This window comes from Panulirus ornatus, chromosome 4 (genome assembly GCF_036320965.1).
Source record: "Panulirus ornatus isolate Po-2019 chromosome 4, ASM3632096v1, whole genome shotgun sequence".
NCBI classification, from domain to species: domain Eukaryota; kingdom Metazoa; phylum Arthropoda; class Malacostraca; order Decapoda; family Palinuridae; genus Panulirus; species Panulirus ornatus.
The window spans coordinates 85625927-85645647 of NC_092227.1; the positions used below are offsets into that span (position 1 = coordinate 85625927).

The window sequence follows — 19721 nt, forward strand, 5'->3', positions numbered from 1 at the left end:
GTGTCCCATCCTCAGTACCTTGCGTTTACTCGGGTTGAATTTCATGAACCATGTATCAGACCAACTTTGGAGTTTGCTTAGGTCCCCTTGTAAGTTGATGCAATCCTCCTCGGCATCATCAGCAGACATACTTGTGGAAGAAGCTTTGGATTCACCTGCCAAGTTCACAGCATTCTTTTCAAAGTTTCTTTGTCCCTACTTGTTCCTACCATCTCATCCTGCTATATTCGAGCCTTGCTCTCTTACACCTTTCATATGCTGGCTGGAGTTTTGTGTTCTCCACATGACATTGCTAAGTCCCTGTGCTTTTTGGCAGTGTTTTCTTGTAAATTTCACAGAATCTTCTATCACAGTTGATCTGGTTCCTCCAACTGAACATCAGTTCCCAGTCTATGTATCTGCGTTATCATTTAATCAATTTCTATCATTACATGATCATTTTATCTATCTGGTATATCACGTATGATCCATGATAACGCCTCAGGAGATAACATTTGGTGATGACGAGGTATCAGACCCTCTGGTAAAGGACATTTTCCTGTATACAATTCAAGAAATTGCGTTTGCACGAGAATCCAAACTTCCTCCCGAAGCCGACTTCTTCATAATGGAAATCCAACGTAACCTTAAGTAATTTGCCTTCACTGAAATGTATTCACTTCACCGCTTCTGTTCTGCATCTGACAGCTACCTACCTACCTACCTTGGGGCAGTCTTTCGGGGATCTTCCTCCACAACCCAGGTTGAGTCACTGGTCGATCAAGCTCTTGGAAGCCGCGGCCGGCCCCCCACAGAGGCTAACGTAGCCCCCTCAGCCTGGCTAGACTGGAGCACTTCGTGAATACTTATCCAAAACCTCCTCCGTGCACTCCGTGGTGTTTCTCGTGAGTGCAGGCAATGTGGTGAGGAAACTTCATTGTTCTCTCTACACCTTCATGAAATTTACCGAGTACCTCCGCTTCAACGTCTCGAAGCCCCCCCGCCCCCGGTTCCACTACATCAATCTTCAAGCCGTAATTCACAGCCACAAAAACTGTTCCTAGTCCCCTTCCCCATGTACTGTTATCAACAGGTGTGTGTGTCTACTTCGTGTTATGGGCGTTTCATTTTGTCGAACTCCTTCAAAGGACGTCAAGAAAAGACCCTCTGATATTTCTATTTTGTTTTTCAATCCTTTCCCATTCTTCCCTCTGTTTACATCCCGTCTGAATCCCCGTAAGTGATGCGATTCTGCTTTCATAGCTTTTGAATACATTATTTAATGCCTTACTTTCCACTCCCATCTGATTACACATTTCACGTATTATTCTTTTTTTTTTTTGACACAACAGTGTCTTTATCTCCTCCTCCAGCTGTGTTATCATCTTATCCTGTTACTCAATATTCTTAGCCTTGAGGGGGTCCTAGATAATTCAACCTTTATCATCTCTCCATTCATTTTCTCTCCGTCTTCTCTCTGACCCACATGGCCCTCATCCTGTAACCACCTCCTTAAGGGTCTAGTCACAACTGTCTGAACGTGGTACTTACTCTTACCTGATCTCACCTCTGCTCAAAATGCAACTGAGATGTTCATGTCTGGCTAAGCTGTTTATATGTACATTCGACAGATGAGGTTTGCCTAGCCTTGGTCTAACTAGCTGGTCTAAATTTTTCTTGCCTTGGCTTAGAAATCCCCATTTGTCCATTTCATATCATGCTTATTTAGCTTACGATAGAATTTATCCATAAAAATAATCGAAATCTAGCTTTCTGGCATATCAGCCGGCAAAGTTGCCAATTCGTATTTTTTTTTTCTTTTCGCCTGCTGTAACGGCCAACACCCAAAGTGCATTTCTCTCATATAATTTTTTTTCTTACTTACGTCAGCAACTTACATTATCTCTCAGGCTGAAGACTGTTTATATTAACAGTAATGCAAGATCATACGTCAGCTAAACATGGCAAATATCATTGATCATCCGATCCGACACGCATGGTCTAACCAACACTCACCGATATACCCACCCATTCATTCAGTCACGAGCAAATGTTATATTCACCAGATATATCACCCCAGCCCCATCATCACTACCCCCCCCCCGGCATATCGCCTCCAGGTCCCTCCCCTTCCCTCTATAAATTACCCACTCGCCTCGTACAAAAGGCATGTAGTCGGGGCTGCAGTTCCACTGAATCTTGACAAAATGCTGTTGCTGCTACTGCTGTTGCTGCTGGGCTTTGCTGTTATTGCTTCTCTGAGCCTCCCTCGTGTGTGTGTGTGTGTGTGTGTGTGTGTGTGTGTGGTTGGAGGAGGGAGCGGGACACTTTTTGTTTCCAGCAAGACAGTGTTCAAATCCACGTCTCGTTTCAGTGCGTCCCACCTTCACCACCAACCATCAACTGGTGTCAGGGGGGTGTTGGTCCCAGCTGGCAGTCTGTCTGGGTGTCTTTGGAGATTCTGACGATCCTGGAGACTATCATCTTCTCTCTGTTGTAGTATTTTCCGTCAACAGATCCTGGTACAACGGTCCTTCCGTCAACAGATCCTGGTACGAGGGATCTTCCGTCAAGAGAATCTTGGTACGATTCTAGTCCTTTTGACAGTGCATAAACATACACACCAGGAGCAGAAGGGATCTTTGACCCAAGCCAACAATGGCATAGGGTCTCTTGCAATCACCCTCTTGCGTGATGCTCGATCCACTCAACAACCACCCTTCCCCCCAATCCACCCACCCCTGGGCTCTTATAATCATCCGTAACTTCATGAGTTCATTTGGACTCTACCTTCGTGAGGCGCAGTGTCAAAGGCTTTCCGACAGTCTAAGGATTACACTCCATGCATGATGCATCCATCCAGCCCTCTAGTGGCCGCACTCACTGTCGTAGTACTCGTGGTGTCTCCCCCAGGTTAAGTAGAGTGTGGCTACTTTGCAAGTGTTCACACATTCCCTAAGTGTTCATCCATTTCCAATCCATCGTCCCTAACGTTTCACGGACTGTGCTCAACAGAGTTACCAGCCCGCTGCTAAGGGGAAGTTTTCGTTTTTTTCCCCCACCTCCTTTCTTGAAAAATACGTAGGCATGATGTTTACACTCTTCACTCCTCTGGGAGCAATCCTTCTTCGAGTGTTTCCACACACACACACACACACACTGCTGGAGTACACACGGGGACATTTCTTTAGGACCGTGAGATGAATGAGCCTTCAACAGTATTTGCCTGTGTCTTTCCGACGAATCTTGATGCTCTCCCTAGTCACGCTCCCTTCCCATAGCCCTAACGACGGGGGGTTCAGGGTCCTCCAGTGTAGCGAGGATCCTCGACTTGTGAATATTCTATTTAGCGCCTTCTATATCTTCTCCTGTTTCCACTCCCTCAGCTCAAGTCTGCCGCAGGATTCTAATGTGTTCCATCCCTGGCAATCTGCTCTCACGATAACTTATGAAACGAACTTGGGATTTTCATTTCCTTCCTCCACGATGTTTCATACATTTTCTACTGCTCCTTCCTCCTCATACCATCTTGCCCTACCATGCTTCTCAACAGCTGCCAGGCTGTTGTATAAACAATTCATAGCTTCATTAGGCATCTCTTAATTTTCTCAGCAGTCTTCCATCTCTCTGTTGAGCCACATCTCTCTCTCTCTCTCTCTCTCTCTCTCTCTCTCTCTCTCTCTCTCTCTCTCTCTCTCTCTCCCAAGGTGTCTTATCAAGAATCTTTCGTATTTTCACACCACCACCATCTTCTTCTCCAACGCCCCCTCCTCCTCCTCACACACACACACACACACACTGATCACTTCAACCGGGCTTGCTCGTCTCTCACTGTCTCTTTCGTTAACTTGGACATCGTCTGTCAGTCTCTCATTAGTACCATCACCATCTCACGTCCCCTAACCATCACCATCTCACGTTCCTTCACCATCACCAACACCATCGCACGTCCCCTCACCATCATCAACACCATCTCACGTTCCCTCACCATCACCAACATCATCTCACGTCCCCTCACCATCACCAACACCGTCTCACGTCCCCTCCCCATTACCACCACCCTCTGTCATCCCTCCCTATCACCACTACCACCATCTCTTTTCAGCCCCTATTACCTTACAGTCCCTCACTATCACCACCACCTCCCCTCACACCACCTGCCTCATATAACTCACTACACTCACCTCCTGACCCGGTCCAAACTACCGACCTCATAATATTCATCAACGACTATGTACATACACGTGTGTGTTTGTGTGTGTGTGTGTGTGTGTGTGTGTGTGTGTGTGAGCCTTATCCTCATGAGCATATACATACATTGCTTTAGCAATTCACATTAATGAATACAAGTATAATGGATGTAAGCACATATGTATGATGTCTATACATATACGTATGATGGTGCTAAATCGATAAAACGATCCGTTGCCATCAAAATTCATAAACATCAATGCAGTATCATACTAACACAAGCTGTCTATGAAGAATTAAACAATACATAACCGAGAGGAAAATGTATGCAGAGATGAGCGTGTCTGCTGGACACACACGCACACGAGTGTAAACTCCCTCCCCCTTACAGCATAAATAGATCATTACACACACACATATACACATCCCCCGCAAACCTAGCCTGTAGTACATAAAGACATGTAACTATACAGGTACAGGTAAAGAGGGCAACTATACAGGTACAGGTAAATACAGGTAACTATACAGTTACAGGTAGAGATAAAGACAGGTAATCATACAGGTAAAGACAGGTAATCATGCAGGTAAAGACAGGTAACTATACAGATAGAGATAAAGACAGGTAATTATACAGGTAAAGACAGGTAACTATACGGGTACAGACAGGTCGAGCGTCACCTGTATGGTAGTGGAGGAGGTGAGGAGGCACACTGATGTCTCCCCAAGTGACCTTACCTGTATGACAGGTGAGGAAGGGTGACGGTGATGACGAAGCCAGAGTCGTCCACTACCTCACACCCGCGACTGACGGACCTGTGGACATGTAAACCATACGTTAGACGGGATCTAAACCAGAGGTATATCCAGCCGATGAACCCTCACCAGGTTTACCAACGGAGAGGGGAAACGTTATTAATACCTCGAGATGACGAACTCGGTCCATTAGCAGCTTTATTGGGAGGCAAGTTCTCTCCCCCCACACAGCTATTCATCACATGCCAGTCTCTCTCTCTCTCTCTCTCTCTCTCTCTCTCTCTCTCTCTCTCTCTCTCTCTCTCTCTCCCGGTAGGATATTTTCCATCTTTTCTTTTTCTACCCTCGACCATCCAGCTGTTGAAGGAATTTACAATCGATGATTCACTAATGATCTGTCGCATTTCTTTCTCCTTGTTTACAACACCAATTGACGTACTTCTGTTGCTGTTTAGTTCCCATTTTCTGACGGAAAGCTATCCTACCCCAGCCCTAGTTTATCCTTCCTCCTAACCCACGGCCCTCTTTCCCTCATCACACCACCACTGACGTACTTCTGTTGCTGTTTAGTTCCCCTTTAATGGAATACTATCCTACGCCAGCTATAGTCCTTAGTTTTACTGATCCTTCCTCCTAACCCACAGCCTTCCTTCCCTCACTGTCCTCCCTCAAACTTACGTCTCCAGATGGGGAGGAAGAAGAGTCTTTTCACGAACTGATCAACATGGGGAGGGAGCTCAATCCAAAAGGGAAATAAACTGGACCATGCAAAGATCTAATTATAAATTCTGAATGTCCCTGATCAGATCATATCTTACTCATGGTCTGCAAGTGGCTAGGGGCAATCTACCCTCAATTAACCCATGATAATGACACCCATTATCTTTATCATTACGAACTCCTTCGCCCCGGCCTTCAACCTACATCATCACTGTTTAGGGGGGGTCAGGTCAAACACACTATCTTCAGTACACCCTCATCATCACCAAACTACATACATCTCCTGTACACCCACATCTACAGTTTAATGTAATCTTCAACATACCCTCACCTTCACTGTAATGTAATCTTAATCCCTCATCTACATTATAACTTAATTTTCACCACAACCGTAAACTCAATATAATGTAATCTTCACCACACACTCACCTTCACTGTAATCTAATCCTGACCATAACCTCATCATTATGTAATCTTCACCATACACTTATCACTATAATGTAATCCATCCCACACTCATATTCACTATAATGTAATTTTCACCATTTCAAAATCATTTTGTACCCACTCTGATGTTAACTCTTATCTTAACTACAAAGGCCTTCACTGGCATATCACCATCTTCACTACACTAGGTTCAAGGCCGGCTACGTTACCTTGGATCATTTTACGTACACCACACCCTCATCTTCACTACATCCTCATCTACACTACACCCTCATTTCCATTACCCAGGATTCAAAGGCTAGCCGGAGAAACACACACTACACCACGGGCCCTTCGTGGGTCGGACGCGTATGGGTTCGAATCCTGGGTATGGCATTCGGCCTACATTTTACCGATGTTGGTGGTCGATGAATGGGTACCTGTCTTAGGCTTGTGTGTGTGTGTGTGTGTGTGTGTGTGTGTGTGTGTGTGTGTGTGTGTGTGTGTGTGTTACAGGAATAAAGACATCATAATGTACAGAGGGTTAAGAGACGGGGGCAACACACTAGCGTAGAACCCGTTCTCTGTAACACATAAAGAGTAAGACAAACACACACACACCATTCTTAATACATAGATCACATCAGTATCATCATCATTATAATCATCATTATCACCATCATCAATTCTGTAGGGGGGGTGGTGGTGTCCCTCGTTCTCCCCCCTCCCATCCCCCCCTCACTCTCCTTCCCCCTTCCCTGAGGGCCTAAAGTCAATTACAGGAGGAACTCTGACGCACTTCAGCCCCAAGCCAGACAGCTTTTAGGCTGGCTTTGATGTACATCATGGGGTCATTACTAGGGCTGCCTACCTGCCGCCCAGCACGGGTGATCACTCTTGTCACAAACACGGCAAACAGAGTATATCATAAACAACGCACACAAACAACGCTCTGTCACAAACACGGCAAACAGGGTATATCATATAAACACACACAAACAACGTTCTATCACAAACACGGCAAACAGAGTATATCATTATAAGCACACACAAACAAGGTTCTGTCGTTTCCTCAAAACGACGTAACACAGCAACAAATAAGTGTTCTTAACACGGATGGTCATTATGTGAAACACCCAGGCGTATGTTTGTCTTGTGTTTTCATACTTGCTCACCGTTTCCCACGTTCGCGAGGTATAGCCCCCATTCGCTCACGTCCATTCTCAAGGTAATCAGTTTGTCTATGTCAGTTTGAAGCTGTAGACGTTTAAGTTGATTTACAGATTTATTTTTTTTTTTTTTACAGTTTTGTATTATCAGCGAATTTTGATAGCCTTCAATGCAGCCCATTATCAAATATCATTAAAATAGATGAGAAAGAGAAGCGGTCCCAAGACTGATCCTTGTGGCACTCCACTTGTCACGTCTTAACCATTTTCATGCTTGTTTACGGCCAGTCAACCAATTTCCTAGCCACTGAAAGACACCACCATCAATGAACTGTGCCTTAATTCTTGCTAGTAACCTTTGAAGGGGAACCTTATCAAATGAGTTTTGAAATTCTAGACAGATGACATCAACTGATTTACTTTCGTCATACATGTTGATTTCATCATCAAAAAATAACAATCAAAATTGTCAGATATGGATGAGCCATGTCGAAGGAGACTCAAGCCGAGAATCGTTTAGTAAAGCAGTGGTTCTCTAAATGGTTTACAATTCTATCTCGAATGATGGTTTACGTTAAGTTTTCGAACAGCAGACGTTACGCTAACTGGACGATAATTAGATCCGGGCAATTACTTGTGACCTTTTTTGAACATTTGTGTCACATTGGTAAACTTCTACTCATGAGGAACTTTTCCCGTAACAAAGACAGTTTCTTCGAAATTGCCTGGGGGACAAATTAAAGTTCTTAGTATTAGCCATTAAGACATTCAATGACGTTGCGTGTGGTATAATCAGCATAGAGGGTAAAAAAAAACAATTAGCAATTAAGACATATTCAATGACGTCGCGTGTGGCATAATCAGCAGAGGTGGGGTATAGAATAACAAAAATGCGATCGGTAAACATTGTCACGAAAATGATCACCACATAAGACCTTGAAAATCCCAGTTATCTTATGCCCCTCTGCTGATTATGCCACACGTCATTGAATCTATCTTAATTGCTAATACTATGAATTCTAATTCAAATATTTTAAAGCCCATCATAGCATTAACCAAATAATTATGAGAGAACTGACAAAACGCGGAAACATTAAAAAAGTTGTTCAAGACACACCCAGCTACCCAGGTCAACCCCCGCCACCAGACCCTCCTTAATCACTCTCCCTTACAAGGTTACAACCAGACACAGCAGACAAGTGCTGGGCCTAGAGAGATTGGTGTTGGACGGCGGGAACCAAGTGTGATGTTGGGATTTAAATAACTTTGTTTCGTACTGGCACCTGAGGAGGTGGATTGTCTCCACGAAATATGTCGTGCCACATGTATAGAAAAATTACAAGTTAAATAAAATTGTATGAACTACTGAAGTGCGATTTCACCTTCATGCTATCATCACGGACAAGCGTGACCATTATATATATATATATATATATATATATATATATATATATATATATATATATATATATATATATATATAATTTTTCTAATCCTCTTGTTACCATACCATGCTCCAAGTATTCCTAAACAAACCAGTAAAATTTCACCTCTATTGGCCAACGCAAACGGGTCGTACCGTCGTGTTGAAGGATCGTTCCGCCGTGCTTAATGGTCGTACCGCCGTGCTCTAGGATCGTACAGTCGTGTTGAAGGATCGTACCGTCTTGTTCAATGGTCGTACCGCCGTGGTCAAGGGTCGTACTGTCGTGCTTAATGGTCGTACCGCCGTGCTCTAGGACCGTACCGCCGAGCTCTAGAACCGTACCGTCGTGCTCTAGAGCCGTACCGTCGTGCTCCAGGGTCGTACCACCGTGCTCAAGGGGCGTACTTATGTAAAAGTGCGTGTTCTAAAACTTGACCCCTTTACACCCATCAGTGATAACACTCCTCGTAAAATAAATGACTATCGAATATTCTCAGATTACGCACCCAATACCTCAGTACTCGCTAACGTAAAATGTCTAGATTTATACGCAGATAATTCGTACCTTCCCCCTAAGAAAACCACCACGGTACCTGGCTATAAGGCACGTGTTACAGGTGTGCTTCACCAATTGCTGCCTACAATGTCACGCGAAGGTGACGTCACACGTTATAAACGAAGCAAAAATTTGGAGGAATGTTGATACCCTTCCTACGGACGCCATGACCTCGTCTAGGTCAAAGTTGGGGTCAACATGACCTCGTCCAGGCCAGATTTACGGTCAACATGACTTCGTCCAGGCCAGACCTGGGGTCAACATGACCTCGTCCAGGCCAGATTTGGGGTCAACAAGACCTCGTCCAGGCCACATTTAGGGTCAACATGACCTCGTCCAGGCCAGATTTGAGGTCAACAAGTCCTCGTCCAAGGGTCAATGAGACCTCAGCCAAGCCTTAGGTCAAACATTGCAAGGGCAGAAGAAACGGGGAGAGAGAGAGAGAGAGAGAGAGAGAGAGAGAGAGAGAGAGAGAGAGAGAGAGAGAGAGAGATGAAAAATCAAGACCACTCGAGGAGGAAGTGGGAGGTTGCTGGCCATTTTGGAAGGGGTCGAGTGGTAAACGCTAAAGGACATGACACGGAAACTTAAAAAATCTTCACTTCTGGAGACTGAAGAAAATGGGTACTGTACACACATCTCCTGAGAGTCATAGACACCGACAAGAAAGGCCGTGACATAACGGGATTAAGGGAGAGGGAAGGGAACTGGAAATCCTTCCCTCAGTTTCATCCCCTCCTTTATTATAACATTTGAGGAGGAGGAATCTAGGAGAGACTTTCTCTCTCGAAGGCCCACCACCAATCGTCTGCATATGACGCTACATCGCTAAGGGGGGGAAAGCAAGCAAGTCAAAGAGAGAACATAACGATATAGATGGGGGCCAAACATGGTCTAGCGATATGACACGTTACAACACCACCACCAACCACGTCGCGTTGAGTCACGTCAGTCGTACGACAGAAGCGGCAGCGTCGGAGCGTCGACGTGGGATTCATTTACCATCCCACCCACGCTTTCAGAGTGCACCAGGAACACCTGTGCGTGCGTGTGTGTGTGTGTGTGCGAGTGTGTGCGAGTGTGGTACTAATTAAACTCGCCAGGGTGGGGAGGGTGCTGGGGGAAGCCACACACACGGGGTTCCTTTTGGATTTTCAGGTGCGTCGTCCTCCAGCTACACCTGTGCCTCGTAATGATATTGACACAGCAGCGCCGTCTTGGGGAAGGTGTCCAGACTGGCCCCCTGGTGCACGACGGTACGGCCGCTGAGCACGACGGTGCGATCCATTCAGCACGACGGTACGATTCCTTGAGCACGATGGTATGACCGCTGAACACGACGATACGATATATTGAGCACGACGGTACGATCCTTGAGCACGACGGTACGGCCACTGAGCACGACGGTGCGACCGCTGAGCACGACGGTACGATCACTGAGCACGACGGTACGATCCTTGAGCACGATGGTGCGATCCTTGAGTAAGATGGTACGACCCTTGAGCAAGACGGTATATAACCCTTGAACACGACGGTACGACCATTGAGCACGACGGTGCGACCCTTGAGCACGACGGTGCGACCTTTGAGCACGACAGTACGGCCACTGAGCACGACGGTGCGAACCTTGAGCACGACGGTACGATTCTTGAGCACGACGGTACGACCCTTGAACACGACGTCTGAAACTTTGAGCTTAAAGTTGCGTGCACGCACACACACACAAACACACACACACACACACACACACATAGTACAAACGACGTCACTATTCCATTAAACACACTGCGCCATTATGAACACCGACCGAAGTACCACAACTTTTCGCTGTCCATTCTTCTCTGAACTCGGCGAACGATAAGAAAAGGAAAGGGCAACTCAGATCAAGGACTCCTGACCATGATGTAGAATACAAACGAACAGATGGGCATGCAGATAGTGACACACACACACACACACACACACACACACACACACACACCACTGGGTCCTTTGCCAAGGCTCTCTGTGTTCGTGGGCGAGATCAGAAACGCCAAGAGGTCAAGGAAGCGTAAGTAAGAGGTCAAACAGGTTACTTGGGGAAACATACTCGTAAACATCAGGTCCTACGGGGAACGCACGTCATGCCTGCCACTCGCAGACGTAAAAGGGAAACGTCCCTCAACAGTCTCTTAACATATACGTCTATGGTAGTGCTCACAAGCACCCCATATGTTTGAGAGTCCTGTCAAAGCCACAGAAGTCCTTTGCCTCATTTCAATCAAAAACGGTCGTCCATGGGTTCGCCTCCAATAGTCTAAGTGAAATGAGAGAGAGAGAGAGAGAGAGAGAGAGAGAGAGAGAGAGAGAGAGAGAGAGAGAGAGAGAGAGAGAGAGAGAGAGAGAGAGACCTAGCCTCATATAGCGATCAAGATGACAATCAAAGACGAGGATAACTCAGACCACACCTGTGGCGGGTCATCGCAGAAAACCTCCGGCTCTTCGTCGTCCATCCAGCTCGGGTAGGATCTTGTTCCTCAGTCCGAAATATCACCATGGTCGCTCACTGCTGTGTACAGCAAGGACTGGTACTCTGGGTCCACCGAACATTAGAGAGAGAGAGAGAGAGAGAGAGAGAGAGAGAGAGAGAGAGAGAGAGAGAGAGAGAGAGAGAGAGAGAGAGAGAGAGCAGGAGGGACGCACCGAAGAACTGGAAAGTGAGTGAGTGAGTAAGTCTTGTAGACTCTTGATTATTACGCCCTATTTTATGGACCTCCGTGGTGTAGCGGTTAGCACTGCCGACCATGACGTATTCACGGGGTCGCCCAGAGGTCGAGCACAGAGGTTCGAACCCTGTACGCGGCAGTCGGTTCATAGTTTACCCAGCTGTTAATCCTCCTTAAGGGGGTTGGATAGCTTTATTGAGATAGCCTCGATTAGGGCATTCAGTGGTCAATGGCGTTTCAGTTACATAAATAAAATCAAACCTAGCCTTTCTACGCATCTTTTTCTTTACTACATCACTCAGCAATGCTTACTTGGATCCAAGTCACCAGAGATTATTACCCCAAAGTCCATTTCTGACTAACGCCACGTACCTAAACATAATCCCTCTAAAAAGCGAACACAAATATGACATCTTGCCTCACGACGGTCGACCAGACTGTGCGATAATCGTCCATTACAAGAACGACCCCACGGTCGACCAGACTGTGCGATAATCATCCTTTAGAAGGACGACCCCACGGTCGACCAGGTTATGGGGCCGCCACAACACAGGTTACGAGGGAGAAGGAGGCCCAAATATCTGAGCTGCCGCGTTCTGCGAACACAAGAGGATCCGAGGAATCTACCTTTGGGATAAACACGTCTACAAACATCACTGATAAACTGAGAAAGGGAGGAAAGAGAGAGAGAGAGAGAGAGAGAGAGAGAGAGAGAGAGAGAGAGAGAGAGAGAGAGAGAGAGAGAGAGAGAGAGCAGTACCCATACTATGCTAGTTAGGGCAAAGTCTCGTCCTCCAGCCGTCAGAGATTCCAGCCCTTCATACAGAGATGTGAAGACTTGTGGGACTCCATGCCACAACGCAAGTGAGAGGGTGATGGGGAAGAAGAAGAAGAAGAAAGGGAGAGATGGAGAAGGGGAAGACTTAGAGGGAAAAAATGAAAAAAGGAGGAGGAAAAAAAGAGGAGGAAAAGAAGAGAGAAAAGGAGGAGGAGGAGAGAAGAAGAAGGAAAAGAAAAGAAGAGAGAAAAGAATAAATGGAAAAGAAGAAGGAAAAGAAAGGAGTGGGATGGAGAAGGAAGGGAAGATTAACAAAGGAGCAGCAGGTTACTCTGGCGTGTACCTGCAAGAGTAATCCTCACAAATTGATCCCAGGGTCTCTGGTGCATGACGGGGGCCGATGGGTGGACATGGTGGCGTGGCATGACGGACGCGAGCCCTGGATGATATTTCTGGGGTTGAGCAGGTATGATAACAGTCTACCCCCTTAGCAAACCTCCCCCTGAAATGGTTAATGGCCTCCCCTAACACACACGCACACATATCCCCCTCCATTTACCTTAGCGACACCCCAGACACCCGCGCCATACATAACTCTCCTCCTGCTCCAACCCCAGACACACCCGTCTCGTAACCCCCAACCCTAGACACGCACCCTTCCCCAACCCTCAACCTTTACGTGCTTGCGATGATCACTCAAACAGAGGGACACCAGGCCGGCACGCCACCAACTACCTCCAACAAGAGTTACGCAAAATGAGGCTAAAAATTACACGCGAGGAGGGCCGCGCGCCCCCCCGCGGCCAGCAGGGAGTAATTGACCAAGGACGTCACTGGATGACGACGGTGGGCGTGTGGGACATCTTACTTACCAGCGTTGCGTGTGACGTCCTGCCACACGGCAGCAGCCCCACTGTCTGGAGCCTGGAAGTCAAGACTTCCAGTCGTCGACAGTCCAGTACAAACAGACCTCAGGCGTGTGTTGCTTGAGGTTTTGGGATTCCAGAGTTTTCGGTTCGTTCTCCAGCGGCAACTACTGCTCTGATGTGTTCCACAGAAGGTCAGGTCATCTAATGTTATTATTCCATGAACTTTGCACCGTTCTGGAGAGAGAAATTGGTAGTCGTCTCTGGTCAACGTTCTTTGTTCTTATTTGTTCATTTCCATCATAACGAGTGTTGGAGACCTTCAGCCATCACACAGATTATCTTTAGTGGGGGACACACCGGACGTCTTGAGTTACGTCTGCAGTATCCTGGCTTCTTCTACCGACGAGATATCATCACTGATAACGATAACATTGGCAGATGGTGATATAAAACTCTGGCTGAGTCTGCCTGTCAGGTACAAGAATGAGAAACGGCAGAGGTTCAAGTACACTTCCTTGGGGAAACCCGAACCTCTTGCCGTGAATGCAGTGTCTGGTGTTCCACAACACAACCATCTTACGGACTTTGTAAACAATAACACCACGGTCACATGTGTCAAAGTCTATGTATCACTTCAGCATCCTGTGTGTGTCCTCCAGTGCCACTGGAGTCTTGCCGTAGTGGTGAGGCAACTGAGAGGCAAGATCTTCCAGCCTTAAAACCATGTTGAACTGGGTTATGTAGATAATTTATTTCATGTCAGTCAACTCGCATCTTAGGACTCGCTGGAGAATTCGAGCGAGACGTCACGTCAATATTATTGGTCGGCAGTTTACTGGGACGTTTTTATTTTACTGTTTACCGACGTAATAAATGCAGATACCTACTCATAACCATCTCAGATGAAAGAAAAAAAAACAAGGGTACAAGAACAATAAAGTTATTGCTCCTTACGTGCTTGTTATACGAAGAGTGAAAGACGAAAGAAGGGAAAGCACTCCTCAGCTTCGTTAGTCGAAGAAAGAAAAAACTGCTATAACGGTCAAATCTCATGTGGCTGGTCTCCACACACAATCTATGGGATACAGCAGCCGAGTGTGTATGCTCTGGGACCAAGCCTTACCGGCAGGGGTACAGGCAGACAGTTCAAGAAATCAGTGGTGGAAATAATACCTGTTGAAAGGGCATCACCATTATGGCCCAGGGAATCGGATCCTTGTAGAGAGGAGTCAGGATGTGTGTTACTAAGATGGAAGGATTTCGATTCCACAATGGCTGAAGAAAACGAGGAAAACAACCTCAGATACGCAAGCAGTACCCATTACTAGGGTGAACAGAACCCCCTATAGATACAGAAATGCTGCTCACGAAGACAAATAGCTATGGCACCTACACAACACCCCCAGCTGTTCGGAAAACAGATTTAGTAAGGTTCATCACTTCGGTTTTCTACGGGAGAATGGAGGATAAGGTTATTCCACTGTTTATATCAAAGCTAGGTTGAGTGGCTATGTCAAGACTTACCAGCTGGAAATTATTGAAAATTACAAAGATAGTGAAAACTGGGTTTTTCTGCACTGCTAATTTTAACCTGGTTCCAATTTCCTTATTCCAGGAGGCCGAACGAACGGATCTGGCTGGCTTGAGAGAGAGAGTATGTTTGGCGGGAGAGAACGAGCGTGTACTAGTGTGAGGAGGGGAAGGAAAAACGAGTTGAAGTATGTAGAGTGGAATAATACAACGTAGGAGTCAATGGAGTTACAGGCTGAAGAAAGTTCATTAATGGAGAGAGAGAGAGAGAGAGAGAGAGAGAGAGAGAGAGAGAGAGAGAGAGAGAGAGAGAGAGAGAGAGAGTGAGAGGCGACAGGACAGAACCCTGAGGAACGCCACTGTCGACTGGATGAGACGGAGAAGTCGTCCTTACAACGACCACCGCAACTGACCAGCCTGAGAAGAAGCTATGCATCAGAGAAGACAGAAAGACAATAATGAGAGGCGGGGGCAACATGAGGCAGCTTCAAACATTTACGGAGATTATACCGGAGTCCAGACACTCTTTCCAGAGGATGATTAGCACCTGTGCTAATGGTGTTTTTTTTACATTCTCGTTTTAAAGACTAGCGTTCCAAGAGCCTGGTTCTGGAGGATGGTGCATAGGTATGCTCTCAATGGCCATCCCCAAGTCCAGCAGGTGGTGGTGAGAATATCCGTTACGTGCAACAGGAGTGGAGGGGAGAGAGTGTGCCATTCTGAAAGCTGTTACGTGCAACAGGAGTGGAGGGGAGGGAGTGTGATATTCTGAAAGCTATTTGGGCCACTTAATTCTTGGTGCTACTTGCCTCACTAACCACAGAGTCATTCCGATTCTGTAGTGCCTCCTTGCTATCATCACTGCATGTGTTCGTTGTGGGCCAGTGGTACTTGAGCTATTCTATCCGACTTTCTGCATAGGAATTTCAACATCTCACAATCAATCTTTTCTGATTCTGCTCGAATTTTGTAGCATATCTCTATATATTCTATGTATTCTTTTCCTCCTGGAAAATCTGCTTTCCTCTGACGAATGTTTTGTGGCTGCTTCTGCTGAGCTTATTTGCGCCTCCTGGAATAAAGGGGCTTCGTGTTCATTCTAATCTGGATACCTGTTTCTCATTGATAATTTGTTTGTCGCTTCTACTATTAACCATTTTACAACCTGGAGCGAATCCCGAAGTATCGCTATTCGCTTATCATTAATATCAATACTTCGTCTGAACTTCTATCATGGTGTGATATGAGTTCACAATAGCTGAAGCTAACTGTGCTACACGAGTCCCCGTTATATCATCAAATACAACATTTTTCTCTGAACTGGTTCCGTTCTCGGCCGACTTAGGACATAAACAAGATAGTTCCCCCCCTTCTGTTTCGTACATTCCCATGGCCTAACATCCCCTGGCATACAGATCACGGTGATAACCAAGTCTTCAGTCGTGATGGCGGACACTTGAAAGTGCATCTTTTCAGGAATACAGAAGCTCACAGAAAAGAATAGTTTATCGCACAACCCAACTGTTCAACACGTAACTTTCCTATGTTCTCGTACCTGTGTACGCTTGTAGCTCGGGGTCCCACCCTCACTGGACAAGTAATGTGCATTCATAATGGCTGAATATAATCTAACTTTCTTAATTAACTATTCATATAAGGGATTCTGTAAGGTATGTGTGGTTTTCAGTTCCTGTATGATGAATAATAATGAAGGACGCTACATTTCCTGTTGAAGATTTGTTTGGAGAATTTTCTGGCAAGTTTTTAATTACTTTTGCCCCGTACCAACGGTGGGTCGTGGTGGGCAAGTCCTCGCTGCGGTACAACAGATTATAAAATCCAGGTCCCTTCACACGCGTACCTGTGAGGAGGGAGGTGAGTAGGTCGCGTCTTCCTCTGGCTGCTCCTACATTCCTTCGTCTCTACACAGTTTGTCTTGACTTCTGTACGTGTCTGCACGGCAGTGTTTGTGTGGCTTACACAAGGGGTAAACCTAATAATGTTCTCTCAACCACAGGGTCAACAGGACACCAATAGTTCTAATATCATTCTTTTGTTAATACTGATGTGCGACATTGCAGGATGGTTGACGCTACATCACTGAAACGGCATTTGCCATCGTTAAGCCCAGACATTTCTGAAGTGTACAGCCTACATTGTCCCCACATACTATTGGCCACACCAAAACCCAATGCATACGGTTTACATACTTTGACCTGTGTCTGGCTCTCCCATTCCACCGATGTCTCTTCCTTCGTCTCCCTGTCTTCAACTCTCAGTGTTCCTATCAGCCGACTTCTATCTCTCTCTCTCTCTCTCTCTCTCTCTCTCTCTCTCTCTCTCTCTCTCTCTCTCTCTCTCTCTCTATCTATCGCCTTTTCTTTCATCGTTGGGTCTTCGTCTCTAGCGTCCGCCTGATCTCTATACCCTGTTAGTTAACGTAATTTTTTGGTCAATCGTCTCGTCTGAATCAGTTCATATCCCGTTATCAATAGCCATGACATTATCTCTCTCCCTCCGTCCCTCTCTTCTGCTGTAATTGCACATCATTACCCACCTCACTGTGTTGTGGTGGCTCGTTTGGTTGCGGTGTTGAATATTTCATTTTCCACATCAGGATAGCTAATGTCTCGGGGGCCATATTCTCACTAGGGCACCACAGGAGGTCTCCTGTCACTTCCGTACACGACTGCAGGAGTGTGGATGGTCGGGTGAAAGAGACCCACTGTCACCAGAACGCCCACTACACTCGGTAGATGCAGAGGGAGAGGTGGTGAAGGGTAGGCAAGAGGAAGGTAGAGGAGGGTCTACAGGGGGGAGAGAGAGAGAGAGTTCTGTTGGTAGGAAATGATGTTCTCCCGATCTACTTCGGCCAATCGACGGGCCCTTTTTTTTTTTTTTCATTTTTTAGATTTTTTTTTAGATTTTTCGCGTTGGGGCTCGACATCTCCCAACGTGAAATGAAAATTCGGGTCCAGGAAATGATGAATACGTTCATGTCGACAACGATCAGTCTGTCGGGCTTTTAGCAATATAAGCTGCAATTCAGGTAACTGACGCTTTCATTAGCGAATTGAAACTTCTGATGCTGAGAGTCGCAAACCTTGCTCATTGTTCATTCAAAAATACTTATTACTTCACTAAATTTACATTTTCAAGCATGAAACGACTAAACGAATTGCCTAAATAAATCGATAAACTCAACAACCTGGCGAAATAGGTCGAGAAAACATCATTTGGTATTAGAAATAGATGTACCATCGCCTGCGCTCAAACACCTGGTACGCTGGCTGGCTGGCGGGCTGGCTGGCTCGGTGAGAACTGACAGAAATGCCTATGTTGACATCGTGGTTCCCTGGGGTGGATGGCAAGAAGCGAACCTCTTTAAAGCTTCAGAAAAACGGTGTTAGGAGAGGCTTCCTCATCTCTCGAAGACTCAAGACCCTTCATGTATGGCTTATCAATTACGTTCTGGTCACCAAATATAACGTCAATGCCTACTACGAATTAGTAGACGTTGAATGGCAATGTGGTGGTAGGAAGAGAAGGAGGAGGAGGAGGAGGAAGATAGGGTGTGGGGATCCATGTGTCTGGCGTCGGAGGGAGGAGGTAGTCTGCAACACCTTCAAGTCATGACGGAACCTGCCTACAATACGCCATGCTATCGTCTTTACTGGACTGTCTTCCTCAATCCATGAACGGCGATCAATTCATAGAAAAACAAATATATAGCTATAGCCTCCTGCCTGCTATACTGTGGGAGTTAGTATATCCTTGATGGCAACTCGTATGTAACAACCTAAACCCGAGGGAATCTTCTGTAGAGTTTCCATTACGACGTAGTAGTCGAAGCCATTTGATGGGGAGAAATGGTGTTTATATATGTCAGCACAATATATAATGTATGGGGAGAAATGGTGTTTATATGAGTATATGTCAGGACAATATATAATGTATGGGGAGAAATGGTGTTTATATGAGTATATGTCAGCACAATATATAATGTTATATAAGTGGTATAGTGGGGGAGAAATGGAGTCTATATGAGTATATGTCAGCACAATATATAATGTTATATAAGTGGTATAGTGGGGGAGAAATGGAGTCTATATGAGTATATGTCAGCACAATATATAATGTTATATAAGTGGTATAGTGGGGGAGAAATGGTGTCTGTATGAGTATATGTCAGCACAATATATAATGTTATACAAGTGGTATAGTGGGGAGAAATGATGTTTATATGAGTATATGTCAGCACAATATATAATGTTATATAAGAGGTATATGTAACAGTGTATTCAAAACAGCCGATGCAACTTGCCATCGCGAAATCTGTAGTCTACTATGGTGTATAGGGTAGCGTTACTGACTGTTATGCAACGCACGGGCCGCCTGGCATCAAACCCACATAGGTTCGAATCCTGGTCGAGGCTGCCCGTCCACAGTCCATCCAGCTGTTCATCTTCCCTTAGGGGCTAGCCGATAAAACAGATACCTGGCATACGTTACGGTGTGTGTGTGTGTGTGTGTGTGTGTGTGTGTGTGTGTGTGTGTGTGTGTACATAGGAGTAAAGACATTGGACATAAATACAAGGTTAAGAGACGGAGCAACACGA

The 19721-nt window shown here is 45.8% G+C and overlaps 1 protein-coding gene across 1 annotated transcript in view; it reads right to left on the minus strand.

Moving 5' to 3' along the window:
- LOC139764898 (putative polypeptide N-acetylgalactosaminyltransferase 9) overlaps positions 1-19721 on the minus strand; it is a 466120-nt gene that overhangs the window by 274703 nt on the left and 171696 nt on the right. The window contains exon 2 of the mRNA XM_071691965.1: positions 4906-4983. The gene's annotated coding sequence lies outside the window, so the exon portion shown is untranslated. The remainder of the gene's footprint in view (positions 1-4905; positions 4984-19721) is intronic.